The sequence below is a fragment of the Myotis myotis genome, unplaced genomic scaffold (genome assembly GCF_014108235.1).
Source record: "Myotis myotis isolate mMyoMyo1 unplaced genomic scaffold, mMyoMyo1.p scaffold_m19_p_12, whole genome shotgun sequence".
In the NCBI taxonomy this organism is placed as follows: Eukaryota; Metazoa; Chordata; class Mammalia; order Chiroptera; family Vespertilionidae; genus Myotis; species Myotis myotis.
In genome coordinates, this window is record NW_023416316.1 from 16199253 (window position 1) to 16214142 (window position 14890).

At 38.1% G+C, this 14890-nt stretch overlaps 1 long non-coding RNA gene across 1 annotated transcript; it reads right to left on the bottom strand.

The window, feature by feature from the left end:
- Positions 1 to 1050: 1050 nt before the first annotated feature.
- On the bottom strand, positions 1051 to 6307 carry LOC118667183. Its single transcript, XR_004971179.1, has 3 exons — positions 5929 to 6307; positions 2300 to 2433; positions 1051 to 1920 (listed from the first exon to the last, which is right to left on the bottom strand). It is a non-coding gene; the product is annotated as an uncharacterized LOC118667183 (long non-coding RNA).
- Between the last annotated feature and the right edge of the window lie 8583 nt (positions 6308 to 14890).

Sequence of the window (14890 nt, forward strand, 5' to 3'; positions counted from 1 at the left end):
GATTGGGACCAGCGCCAAGTGCTGGCAGTGGATGTGAGCTGGGCTGGTGCCAGCAGCAGGTGTGAGCACTGGGTGGGACCACGGCGTGCAGGAGCAAAGAATTTTCAGTAACCACCAGAGACTCGCCACGATGACAGCGACTGGCACCCCACCTTGGTCTGGCATCCCTGCTCACCTGCTCCACCATCCCACCATGGCCAAAGCCCACCATGTTCCGCGCTCTGCCACCTGCTGCTGACACCCACCATGTTCCACACGCACTCCCTGGTGATCAGCACACGTAATTAGTGACCAGTTGTTCGGTTGTTCTGCCATTGGGTCTGTTTGCATATTAGGGTTTTATAGCCAAGACATGGAAACAACTTAAGTGTACATCAATGAATGAATGGATAAGAAAATGTAGTGTAAATATACACAACAGAATATTACTTGGCCATATAAAAGAAAGAAATATTGCAATTTACAACAACATGGATTGACCTTAAGGGTACTATGCTAAGTTAAGTAAGTCAGACAAAGATAAATACTGTATGATTTCACTTACATAAGGAATCTAAAAAACAAAACAAAAAAGTCATAGATACAGAACAGACTGGTGGTTACTAGAGGAAGGGTTTAAGTGGAGGTGGGATGTATGAAATGGTTGAAGGGGATCAAAATTTCCAAGCTTCCAGTTATGAAATAAATAAGTCATGGGATGTAATGTACAGAATGGTGACTATAGTTAATAATACTGTATTGTAGCCCGGCCAGTGTGGCTCAGTGGCTGAACATCAACCTGTGAACTAGGTCTCAGTTGGATTCCCAGTCAGGGCACATGCCCAGGTTTTGGGCTAGATCTCCAGTGGGGGGAATGCAGGAGGCAGCTGATCAATGATTCTCTCTCAACATTGATGTTTCTGTCTCTCTCCCTCTCCCTTCCTCTCTGAAATCAATACTGTATCATACATCTGAAAGTTGCTAAAAGAGTAGATATTAAAAGTTCTCATTACAAGAAAAAATTGTAACTATGTGTGGTGATGGATGTTAACTAGACTTAGGCGTTTATTTCACAATATATACAAGCATTGAATCATTATGTTGTACACCTGAAACTAATATAATGTGACATGTCAATTATATCTTAATAAAAAAGTATACATACACAAACCATAAGACCTAGCCATTCACTCCTACACAAACATTTATAGCAGCTTTATTTGGAAAAGCTCAAAACTAGAAATAACTGAAATGTCCATCAGCAGGTGAAAACAAATTATTATATATTTTTATCTATAATAATAAAAGCGTAATATGCTAATTAGACCAGACATCCGAACGACCTTCCAGATGTCCTTCCGGACAAAGCCGGGGCTACGAGGGCCAACCCCCTTGCACAAATTTCATGCATTGGGCCTCTAGTTACAATATAATTGACATGTAACACTGTATAAGTTTAAGGTGTATAATGTGTTGATTTTGATATATACATGATATACTGCAATATGATTACCACCATAGAGGTGTTTTAGCTAACACCTCTATCACATCACATAATTATCATTTCTTTTTTGTAGTGAGAATATTTAAGATCTAATCTCTTAGCAATTTTGCAGTATATAATACAGTATTGTTGACTATAATCAGTATGCTGTGCATTAGATCCCCAGAATTTATTTACCTACTAGTTGTATCGGTAGTAGAGAAAAAAAGCTACCCTGGCAAATGCTAAGTGAATGTACAGTGCTCGTATGTCAAGAACATCCTCATTCTCTTCCTCTTGCAGGCCCTTCCCTGTCCGCCAGTATTAGCAGAGCATGTGATTAGGTTGAAGAGATCCAGAATACATGGAGATGACAATTCCTTCTTATTTGATCTCATGAGGCTACACAAGGAACCATTCAGCTTGTTAAGAGTGCCTGGAAAGCAATCTTCAGTACACTGAGAACATAACAGAATGCAAATAAATTTGTGAGAAAATTTTATGTGCTTTTGCTCACTATTTTACCCTACCTATTTCAACAGAAATTTGAGGACACATACAAATGAAATTATAAATTAAAGAACAAAGACCTGCTAATATTAGAACACTTAGGCTAAATATAGTTGCTGCAATTGAAATTTCTCACTGAAGTGTTAGGCAGCTAAGTCCTAAAGGAAAACATAAATTAGGTAGATATTACTGGAGGTTTTTTTTTTGGGGGGGGGAAGAGTGGTATCCACTACAGGTTTCCATCAGAACTTCAGTTAGAATAATATTCCTGGCCTTTATCGTCACCCCTTCATTCGCCTTTGGTAGGGATGACTTAACTGTTAGTACCTTTAGGAGAAGAAATGGGAAACGCACGGTTCAGCATCTTCTGGCTCTCTACAGACAAGGTTAACACCGGCCTGTTCTCTGCCATGTGGTAAGAAGCTGTGTCTTCCAGGGAGGCCTGAGGTGGTCCAATTTGCCTGCAACATGATAGGGAAGTTTAATTTTAAGGTGGCATATGAGGAAGTCCAGTTTAGACATACATCAAAATCATGTCCTCCTATACAGCTTTTATAGTATGTAATTAGCTAACATTTTTACTTCAGTCTGGTTCTGTGTCTATTTTTCAATCGAGTCTGCCAGATTTTATGTGCCAGGCTTCCAGAAAACAAATAAATGGACTGTGTCTCAAGAGCTCACAGGTTGGTAGGGGAGACAAACAAGTTAACTAGCAATTACTAAACAGTATGGTAAGCGCTGCAATAGAGGTAAATACAGGGTATTGTGGATGAACACAAGAATAGCAGCTTCTTAGTCTCAGGTGAAGAGGGGTCAGAGAAAGAGACCCAGAAGTGATACCAACTGCATCTTTAAAGAAAAGCAGAAGTTTGCTGGATGGAGAAGAAAAGTAAGAAATGTTCTAGGCAGGGATGATCAACAAAGTAGCAAAGTAGGATACTATTCGGGGAGAAAAGGACAAAATATTTAAAAAATTTACTCATTATTTAGCTATAAGTCGAAAGATATGTGTGTCTTAATTATCTCTGCATTCCTGGATATAATCTATGTGATCATGGTACATTTAACTATTAAAATGCTGCTGTATCATTTTGCTCATGTTATTTAGTACTTTTGCCATTATTTCATTATTAAGATTGGCCTACAGTTTTTCCTTTTCTTCTGCTATTTCTTACTAATTTGGTTTCATAGTTGTTAGTTGTAGAATATGTTAAAAAGTTTTCCATGTTTCTCAATGTTCTGTTAATAATGTAGTCCCTAAAACTGTTGATAGAATCCATGTTTAAAAGCATCTTGACCTGGTGTCTTTTCAGAGGTAGAACTTTGGTGGCAGCCCCATTTCTTCTACTGTTAGTGATCAGTTTAAGTTTTTCTGCTCTTCTTGTATCAATTTACGTAATTTATAGTTCTTAGATAATATTCTACTTTGTCAAAACTTCCACTTTATTGACAGGTTAAACTTTGAGTATTCCTGTAAGTTTTAAACGTCTTGGATGTTTAAATTTTTCTGTTAATTCCTCTTTTTTCTTTTTTTTTTTGCATTTTCAGCTGTTTTCTCTTTCATCAGTTTTGCAAGAGGATTGTTTGTTCTGTTAGTATTTTCAATGGACCATCTGTTGAGTTTATTTATCTTACTTGACCTTTCAAAAGCATTTTGAAATCAGACATTCATTTTCTGTTTCATCACTTGCCTCTTAGTAACACAAAATTCTTTAAAAGGAAGCTGTGAGAAATGACAGTAATTCACAAGAAAGCAGAGCCCTCTGGAGGCTGACATTTCAAAGCTTAGTGTTTATTGATATTGTACTTCACAATTTTAAAAAACCCATTTGTAGTAACAGTATATAAAGCACTAATATATTTAATAAGAAACATGAAGTGCAGATAGTATGTATACACATCTATAATAATAAAAGGGTAATATGCTAATTAGACCGGACATCATTCTGGATGTCCTTCTGGACGAAGCCGGAGCTAGAGCCAGAGGGAAGCCCGGGTCCAGGGTGCCAGAGGGAAGCCAGTGCCAGCAGCTGGGGGAAGGAAGGCCCACTCTTGCACGAATTTTGTGCATAGGGCCTCTAATAGAATAATAAGTAGTACTTACATGGCACTACATGTCAGATACTGTTTAAACACTTTACATACATAACCCATTTAATCTTCACAATAACTCCAGGAGGAACTATTATTATCATCCCCATATTATAGGAGGGGAAAATGAAGCACACAAAGGTGTTACGTGGGTAGTACATGGCATAGCTGAGTTTGGGACCCATGCAGTCTGTTCGTGCATGTATGCTCTAAAGCACCATGCTCTATTAAAGTGTTCACACGAATTGTAAAATTATAGAACCACTAGGAGAAATGAGAGAAGACTTGAGTAAATGGAAGACCATATCAGGTTCATTGATTTTGAAGACTATATTAATATGTGGCAGTTCTCCAAATTATAACTTTTACTCCATCTCAATCAGAATCCCAGTACGAAAAAATGTGGGATCTTGAAAAAAATATTTTTATGTTTATTTTTAAGAATAAACCTTAGATACCCTAGCAGGTTTGCCTCAGTGGGTAGAGCGTTGGCCTGCGGACTGAAGGGTCCCTGGTTTGATTCCAGTCAAGGGCACATGCCGGTTCAATCCCCAGTGAGGGGCATGCAAGAGGCAGTCGATCAATGATCCTCTCTCATCATTGAGGTTTCTATCTCTCTCTCCCTCTCTGAAATCAATAAAAAATATATATATTTTTTTTAAAAAGCATAAACCTGCCCTAACTGGTTTGGCTCAGTGGATAGAGCATCGGCCTGAGGACTAAAAGGTCCCAGGTTCGATTCTGGTCAAGGGCATATACCTTGTTGCAGGCACATTTCCAGTAGGAGGTGTGCAGGAGGCAGCTGATCGATGTTTCTCTCTCATCGATGTTTCTAACTCTCTATCCCTCTCCCTTCCTCTCTGTAAAAAAATCAATAAAATATATTTTTTTAAAAAGAATAAACCTTAGAAATATTTTTTAAAAGAAGAGTAGTGAATGAATATGCCACCCAGAAGTTTAAACTTTAATAATTAAAACAGTATTAGTAAATAAAGATAGCTCAGGAGCAAACCATCAATGGAACAAATTACACACCTAGAAAGTTTATATATTTATAACTTCATCAGAATTTAGTATATGGGAGTATATGATAAAGATGTGTTAAACTGAGAAGGGAAAATCAATAAATGAATCACTAAACTATGGAAGAAAAATATTAAATTATAAACCTATTTCATGCCACACACACACACACACACACAAAATTCCAGAGATTTTAAATGTAAAGGAAAATCAGGAGAAGAAAATATATTTAAATATCTGTACAATCTTAGGGATGGAGGTGGCCTTTGTAAGCATGACCCTGAAAGTAGGAACAGTAAGGAAGAGAATGATAAATGTGGCTACATAAAAACAAAAATTGAAATATTATTCTCTCAATTTTCTTCCTACTATTTTATTTTTTACAGAAATTGACCTTTATTTATTGTACTATAGTTTAACTTTTGATATTAAATAAGGTTTCAGTACAGAAAATCCCAGTCTGTCGGAACAGTCCCTGTGCACACTGTACCATCACAGTCCCACTGTCGGCAGCTCAGAGAAACAGCCCAGGGCACAGACCCGTAAGAACTTGAGGCAGCCTACAGTTTATCTTAGTTTTCTCAGCTAGAAAACTTGTACCTGTAGAAGGGCAGCACTGAGGACTGAAACATATCTCTTTTTGAACACTCTGCAAGAAAATATATCCCTTTTTTAGAAATGTCAGTATGGCTAAACTACAATCTAGTGTCTAGAATAAAATGAAATCAAAGATTTCTTGCTAGTAAAATGAAATGTTAGGAACGGTATGTTAGTACAGCATTTCAATACCTATGTTTTAATACAGGTCCCACCCCAGTGACAGACAGAGCCCGGTACAGTACCTATTAACAGGGTGCACAGGTTAGGGAGGAACCACATCAAATCTGCAGCCAGAGACGTCAGGGTCAGAAGTGAAAAAACAAGCAAACAAACAAGCAAATCCCGAATGAAGACGTCCTCATGGAGCACTGTTCATGCCGTGAGTGCTGTAGCCAAGACTAAAAGATCCCGCTCTCTTTTTAGCATTTTTGACCTTGACAACACTAATCATTAGGCTTCTCCAAAGACTCTCAATTCAAAATCAGAAACACTTTTCAGATCCAAAAGAGCTGCTGTGTCTGCCCCACTCTATAGTTTAAGCAGCACCCTGCAAACGCTGCACTGATAAAGGCTGCTGCTATGTGCAGAACCTACAGAGGCCCAATGGCATGCAGCAGCCTAACCTCCGCCCAGAACTATTTGTCATCGTGAACCCAAGAGGCTCTGATGGACCAGAGAGAATGCTGAAATGATAAAAGCTGATGGAGAAGAAATGAGGGGGCGTGGGTGACAGGAAAGTAAGACCGTTTACATGGCGTCGCCTCCCTGCTGCTGGTGAGGCGGCCCCACAAAGGCACTGGTTCTGCCACCACTGATGTCTAAGATCTGCAGGCGCATCGTCCATCCGGGAGCAGAACGTTTTTCAGAGCTCTGTTCCCACCAACGAGAACTTTCCAAAGCAAAACAGCTCCAATGAGGTTCCAGAGTTGTTTTGCTAGAAATGGGAACAAAAACACCAAAGCAACACAGGGGATCCACAGAAGGGCAGGGGCTGGGCACCGACAATATGGGGCCATTCATGTAAACAGAAACAACCACATACTTGGAAAAGGCTCACAAACTTGTGGTCTGAAAGGTTCTCTTTGCAGCATCTCAGATCAGCTGGCTAAAGAAAGGCTGTTGAACCTCTCTAGCAGTCTTTCATGTTTTTTGTTTTGTCTTAAAGTCCAGGTATGAGAGGAAGACAGGCTGCTGGGCTGGGCCCACCTACTGAATTGAAATAACGTATAACAATATTTGTTAAAGGTGTGTGGCACTGTTGTCCTTAAGTGGGTAATACAGACTTCAACCTCTTGCTGCCTAAGCTTTTTTTTTTATCAGAGCAGGATGGTTTGTTTTCCTTCTGCTTAAATGAGCAATTAAATTCTATGTGTGAGGATGAATCACATCCTAAAGTGCTCTTACTCTTGGTGGCAAATAAATAAATCTCTATGACTATCTGAAAGAGTATGTTCATAACAGTCATTTACTCGTTCATTCAGCATGTATTTAATAAACATGCATACTCAGCTAGGGGAGAACAAAACTCTGAAGTCATGGGAAGTATAGTAGAAAGAACCGTCACCTAGAGCCATAGCTCTTGGGTTAGTTTGGGTCATTCTAGAACACTTCCTTTTGGCCGGACCCCTGACCACTCTGAGCCTCAGGTGGGTTTTTTCTGTTAGTAAAGTATAATACTACCTTGGAGAATTGCTATGAAGATTAGAACAAAACAAGTACATTTATTGAGCTCCTACCCTTTGCCAGATTCTTACCATATATGAAAGTGTTTGCAAAATCCTAAACAAATATGTTACTACTAATAACAAAGTTTGAAGGTGAAAAAACTCCACCAGGAGAGAGGGAGGGAGGGAGGAGGGAGGGAGGGAGGGAGAGAGAGAGAGAGAGAGAGAGAAGAGAGAGAGAGAGAGAGAATCAGAGAAGATTAGAGAATTCAGCTGGGAAGCTTGAATTGGGCTTTGAAAGGTGGGTAGGTATTGGACCTCTATAGAAGTGTGAGAAGGATAACATAGAGAGTATGATATGAGAGGGAGCAAATAGAAGGGGGGAGAAAACTACAGAGGTAGCAGAGCACAGCACTTTAACAAAAGTGTGTGGTGTGTGAAGGTCAGCAATAACTAGAAAAAGTTTGGAGCCAGATTACAGGGTCCTAGAGGCCAAACTAAGGAGTTAGGACTTATTTCCTTAGGGAATGAAAAGCTGTATAAAATGTATAGACTTTGGCATAAGACTGGCTTGGGTTTGAAACCTGACTCCTCACTTCCTGGCTATGTTGTTCTGAGCAAGTCACTTAACCTCTCTAAGCCTCATCTTTCATCTATTTGATGGAGATACTAATACTAATTGAAGCCAAGTTCCAAGCATAGCTCTTGTAATTACTTGAAGCTTGATTTGGTATCACGTACAGGCATTGATTGACTACTAAAGGACTCTGATGAGCACAGTGGACATAATCTAAATTCTACAGCACTATGCAGGTTAGATTACAGGCTGGGAGAATAATTAGAAGAAAATTCCAGTAGTTTAAGAGTCCTGGGGGATACAAAAAAGTTAAAAAGCACAAGTTTTAGAGAATGTTTTAGGATAGATTATAATTAAGCACATTTTAGACACAGAGGGAAAACACATTATATGGGAGAGAATGAAGATCCTATATAATAAAAGGGTAATATGCAAATCAACCGAATGGCAGAACTATCGGTTGCTATGATGCATACTGACCACCAGGGAGCAGACACTCAACACAGGAGCTGCCCCCTGGTGGTCAGTGCACTCCCACAGGGGGAGCACCACTCAGTCAAAAGCCAGGCTCATGGCGGGCGAGCGCAGCTGTGGTGGCGGGAGCCTCTCCTGCCTCCGCAGCAGGCAGTCAGACATCCTCTGAGGGCTCCTGGACTGTGAGAGGGTGCAGGCCAGGCTGAGGGATCCCGCCCACACCCTCCCCCCCACCCCCCCAAGTGCACAAATGCACTGGTCCTCTAGTATATACATGAGAAGAAATAATCTACGAACTAAATTCTGGAGGTGAGTAGAGATGAGACAAAGGATCCAAGGAAAATAATACTCTCTGCCTAATTTCTAATTTGCTTTTATTCTGATACACAATGTGTTTTTTGTAGGTAGCATAAATAATTTGGGGAATAAGATAGGGCATAAATATTGAAAGGTAACAGTTTGGGAAAGAAAGACAGCTATTCACAGAAAGAAGAGAATAAGAAAATGCCAAATGAGGTTACACAGACATTTTGAGATGAAAAGAGAAAAGTGAAGGAAGGCAATTTCCCATCCAAGAAGTACGTGAAGTCATCTGCAGGGAATGAGACAGGTTTTGTATGCACGACTAGAGGCGTGTGGAAATGCTTGGGTGTTTAGTTGGTTTAGAGCAGGATTTCTTAACTTTGGCCCTATTAATGTTTGGGGCTGGATAATTCTTTCCTAGGGAGATGAGAGAGCTTTCCTCTTCATATAGGATGTTTAGCAACATCCTAGCCTCTACCTAGTAGATGCCAGTAGCACCTTTTCCCCAGTTCTGACAATCAAAAACATCTTCAGACATGACTGAAATGTCCCCTGGGAGGCAACATTACCTCCAATTGAAAACCATTGATCTAGGTCAGTGATGGCGAACCTTTTGAGCTCGGCGTATCAGCATTTTGAAAAACCCTAACTTAACTCTGGTGCCATGTCACATATAGAAATTTTTTGATATTTGCAACCATAGTAAAACAAAGTTGTATATTTTTGATATTTATTTTATATATTTAAATGCCATTTAACAAAGAAAACTCAACCAAAAAAAATGAGTTTGCGTGTCACCTCTGACACGCGTGTCATAGGTTCGCCATCACTGGTCTAGGTGTTGTTGGAATATGGTAAGGGGCCTAAAGATATTTTCTTATTTGAGACTTTATTCCTTACATATGCAATATTGCTGGCACATACTGATTCTGTCTGTCTCTCTCGATAGAGATAGATAAATACGTAGAAAGATACCGATATGAAATTAAGGGAAAAATGATTGACAATTGACAATGAAGGTCTACCTGAAGTTGCACAGCATATATTTGTAGTGAAACCAAAGAGCCTGATTCTATGGTTTTATTATTTTCTCCCCAAATTATGAAGAGTCCAGAAGCAGAACTGGTGAGAGAAACCCGGAAGCTAGAAGCCAAAAGAGGAGACTATTTAAAAGAGAAGGTTGCCACTAGTGCTACATGTTATTGCCTCTAACTACTTTTCTTTTTCCTTTTTTTCTTTTATTCCTGTAAGAGACAAGTTATCTAACTTCCCATTAAATTCTATGTAATAATCTATGTAATAAAAGAATATGCTAATCAGACCAGACGTCCTTCTGGATGACCTTCCGGATGAAGCCAGGTCTGTGAGGGAAGCCTGGATCCCGGGTGCCAGAGGGAAGCCGGTGCTGGCAGCTGGGGGGAGGAAGGCCTACTCTTGAACGAATTTCATGCATCAGGCCTCTAGTCTGTATATATTGAGCATATAGTAGGTATTCAAAAATTATTTGTTAAATTAGTTTATATTCTGAGGTATAAGATTGGGTCTAAATTTAAAACATCAAGTGGCAAGAATTGCTGTTTACAATATATTTTAATTTATGAGAAAAGCCTACCCTCAGCTTTTCATAAAATAACTTTTCCTGCACATGAAATTGTTATTAATGTAATATCCTTCTTCCCAAAATTTAGCTCAATGAACTATCTCCTCTATTTAAAAATTATAAAGCATAACTGCAATCTAGAATGCCTCATACAACAGTAAAGACTTTTTTGAAGATAAAAAAAAATAATAGTTGTCCACACGGCATGGCTCAGTGGTTGAGCATCAACCTATGAACCAGGAGGTCACCGTTTGATTCCTAGTCACATGCCCACGTTGCGGGCTCAGTCCCCAGTGTGGGACATGCAGAAGGTAGTCGATCGATTCTCATCACTGATGTCTCTACCTCTTTCTTCTTCTCCTTTCCTCTCTGAAATTAATAAAAACATATATTTTTGAAAATAGTTTTTCCAGCTTTTGTAAGGATGATGTTTGCTACCTTAAATGTTTGCAACACTAGTTATAACTTATTTTGGCTCAAATTTGCAAGTTTAGATCCTAGGAAGTTATATGTTTACAAGGTAGTTTATTTTCCTTTAGAGTTATAGTAGTGCTGTTATGGTTTTTGTGGTTCAAGCAACTAGATTTCCCATAGGTGTGTTAACATGGGGAAATACTGAAATGAGTTATTTAATCAATTATTTTCCTGTATCTCTACAACTTATTTGTTAAAATAATAAAGCATTACAGTCATGTGTTGCTTAATGACAGGGACACATTCTGAGAAATGCGTCATTAGGTGATTTTGTCCTGTGAATGTCATTGATTATATTTAAACAAACCTGGATTGTATACCTACTACCCACCTAGGCTATATGGTGCAGCCTATTGCTCCCAGGCCACAAGCCTGCACAACATATTACTGTACAAAGCAGCATGAAATTAAGTCAAGTACAAGAGAAAATGATGCAACTGGACATGGTATGTATGAGTCTGCTGTCGGCCTACTGTTTCACAGCAAACATTTTTTTTTATAACAAGAATACACTCTTTAAAAATGATAAAATATACAATACATAAAGGAGAGAGAGAGAGAGAGAAAGAGAGAGAGAGAGAGATATCAATGTGTGAGAGAAACATCAATCCATTGCCTCCCATAAACGCCCCTATCCAGACCAACTGAGACTGACTGGGAATTGAACCCACAACCTAGGTACATGCCCTGACCAGGAAACGAACCTGCAACCTTTTGGTGCACCTGGAATGATGCTCCAGCCAACTGAGCCACCTGGCCAGGGCATATGTTTTATGCTTATACTACTGGCAGTGCAGTAGTTTTGTTTATACCAGTAACACCACAAATGTGAATAGTGTGTTGCACTATGATGCTATGATGGCTACAATATCACTAAGAGATTGGAATTTTTCTGCTCTATTTTGATCTTATGGGACCACCATTGTATATGTGGTCCATTGTTAGCCAAAATTTTATGTGGCGCATGACTATATTTCCTTTTTATACTCCTATAACTTACGACATAAATTTCCCCAGGGAATAACTAGTCATTTATACAAACATCTTAATTTGTCTCCGCATTGACAGAGTAGAATCCTTTGCTCTTCCCAACTAGCACAGTTCCTTACACATAATATGTGCTTAAAAATAACTAATGGATAAATCAATGAATGAACAACTACACTCACTGGATGGAAGTCAGAAGACCTGTCTAGACCTATCTATGTAATTATAGGCAAACTGCTTATCCTCACTGGACCAAAAAATATGAGAAATATTAGAGTGTTACCCAGGAAAATTTTAAAGCATAGAATTATCCCTTCCATTTTCCCCAAGGAAATAAACACTCAAGTGTATGTATTTATTCCAGACTCTGGCTTCTTCAGGGATACAGAATCAGGTCTAAGCATGGATAAAATTTTCATCCTGGCCAGAAGCTTAGCTCAAGCGAATTGTTCAATGTATGTAAAAGACCCAATAAACATGTAAGGTCTGAATAGGCTCATAATTAGAAAAATGTTGAGGTGTTGAATGTATGGAACAGAAAAATGTCAGTATTTATAAAGACAAATGTTGTAAATATAGGCTACAATAGCACTTGGCTTCTTTATTTGAAAAAAGGTAAAACTACACAAATATGAAATGTTAGGTTTGTCTTCTATACTTGTGAGAATTTCCTTACATGGTGATGCTACCACAGCTCTTTTCTAGCATTATTATCTAGTTTAATTATATTAAATATGGTGTGCTAAAATGTTTGCTCTGAATCTATTGATGTAAAATAGTCCCTTACTGATCAAAAGATAGTATGTGAGACTACACCCATAAATTAGCACCATAAGACAAGTTACTTATGCAACACATTTGTGCAATATTATTTCATTCCATATATCCAGATTTTCTGCATTTTGTAGTTCAGACTAATCAGCAATTCCATCTCAAGCTGACTATCTGCCATATTCATGCCATGCACAGGACTCTCCAGAATAAGCAATGCATCTGCTAGACTTTATTACAGCTGAGTGACCATGTGACTAGGTCCTGGCCAATCAGATGGAAGCAGAAGTCTTATGTAGCAGCTTATGGGAACCTTCCTTAAGAGGCACCCGAATACTTACCAGATTCTCAAAATTAAATAGTATGACATTGCTAAGGGTTGGTGAGGATACAAAGCAACAGGAACTCTCAAACAGTGTTGGTGAGAGTGTAAATTGGTACAATCACTTTGGAAAACAGTTTGATATTGAATAAATGTGAAGTTATGCATACTCAATAAACCAGAAATTCATTCTCAAATTTATATTCTAGAGAAACGTATATGTGTACTAGGATACGTGTAAAAGGATATTGGTAGCAGCATTATTTGTAATTGCCAAAAACTGCAATAACCCAAAGATCCATCAGCAGCAGAATGGATAGATAAGTTGAGGTATATTTATGCGCTGGTATACTATTCAGCAGGAAATTGAATTTACATATACATACAACATCGATTGAATAGAAGCGAAAACCAAACTAACACAAATAGTAAGATTCAAAAATAGGCAAAACTATATCCTTTAAAAATGCATACAGGGAAATGCATACTTTAAAGCAAGGCAAAGCAATGATTACCATAAAGTCAGGATTATAGTAATCTCTAGGTCTAAGGGGAGATTTCCTTTAGGGAGAGTTGTGATTAGAAAAGGAAAAAGAGTTTCTGAAATTCTCAAAATGCTCTGTTTCTTCACTTGAGTGGAGGCTGCAGGGGTGTTTTTAAAAAATATATTTTTAACCTGTACATTATCTTATGTATTTTCTATATGACCTAGAGGCCCGAACGATCAGCCCCCGGCCTCCTCCCCCTCTTCCTCTGCCTCTGCCTCTGCCTCGGCCCACTGCGGCTTGGTCAGGAAGGACGTCCGGAAGAACATCTGTTCTAATTAGCATATTATACTTTTATTATTATAGAAGATATTATATTTTACAATTTTAATTACAGATATATAAAGAAACATTGTGCCCTGGGCCTCTCATCTTTTTCATTCCTTTCTCTATCCTGCTGCCTGAAACAGATCCTGCCACCTGAGACCATGAAAATAAGGATCACAACATAGAAATATCAGAGTAATGAACTGGAAGGTAAGTCCCTGAGGACTTTGTGGGGCACAGCTGCCATATCAGTTCCGAATATTTCACCTCTGTACTTCATTTACTGAAAGAGAAATAAATTTAGTATTTATTTTAGAATTTTATGTTATTTCTATAACCAAACATGATATGAACTAATATGCCTGTATATAAGATCTTCCAAAAGACAAACTATTCAACAGAAAAAGTGCCTGATCTCATAGACACACAAACATACATACACACACATATATATACACAAACACAAATACACATTAGGCAATTAATTCCTGAAAGAAAAATCCAAAGAGCTCATAAATATCTAAAAAAGTGGGTAATCTCAGCAGTAATCAGAGAACTGTGAATTAAAACAAGATAGTATTTTTTATGCAGATCAGCAAACACTTTTAAAAAGCAATATATTCATTTCTGTTGAGTATTCAGGATAATGGTCCCTCTCAGGCACTATTAACATAAATTGCTACAAATTTTCATAAGGTAAATTGGCAATATCTATTACATTTGAAATGTTTTATCATTTGAGACAGCAAAGCAACACAATTCTACATCACAGAAATAAAAGCAACAATATTCAAGACCACATGTCCAAGAATTCTTACTGTGGCATAATTTGTCAAGGTGAAAAACTAGAAACAATCTGTTAAATCCAAAAGTAGTAGAATATTTGGATAAATCATGGCATTACCTTACTATGAAATATTATGCAGCTGTTAAAAATGAGTTAAATCTATATATCCTGATCTAGAAGTTTATGAGGTATTGATTAGTGGGAAAAACAAATTACCTATTTTTATATAATTGGTCAACCTATTTTGTGTATGCCTGTCTATATAAATTTGTATGAATATGTAAGAAGGTGTGAAAAAATACACCTCAGACTAACATTGGTTGCCTGGGAATCGGGATAATAATGGACATTACTTTTTCTATATTCATCTTTGGATGGTTTCACTTGTTACAATGAGTATAACTAGGTGTTGCTTTTGTTTTATGTAACTTTA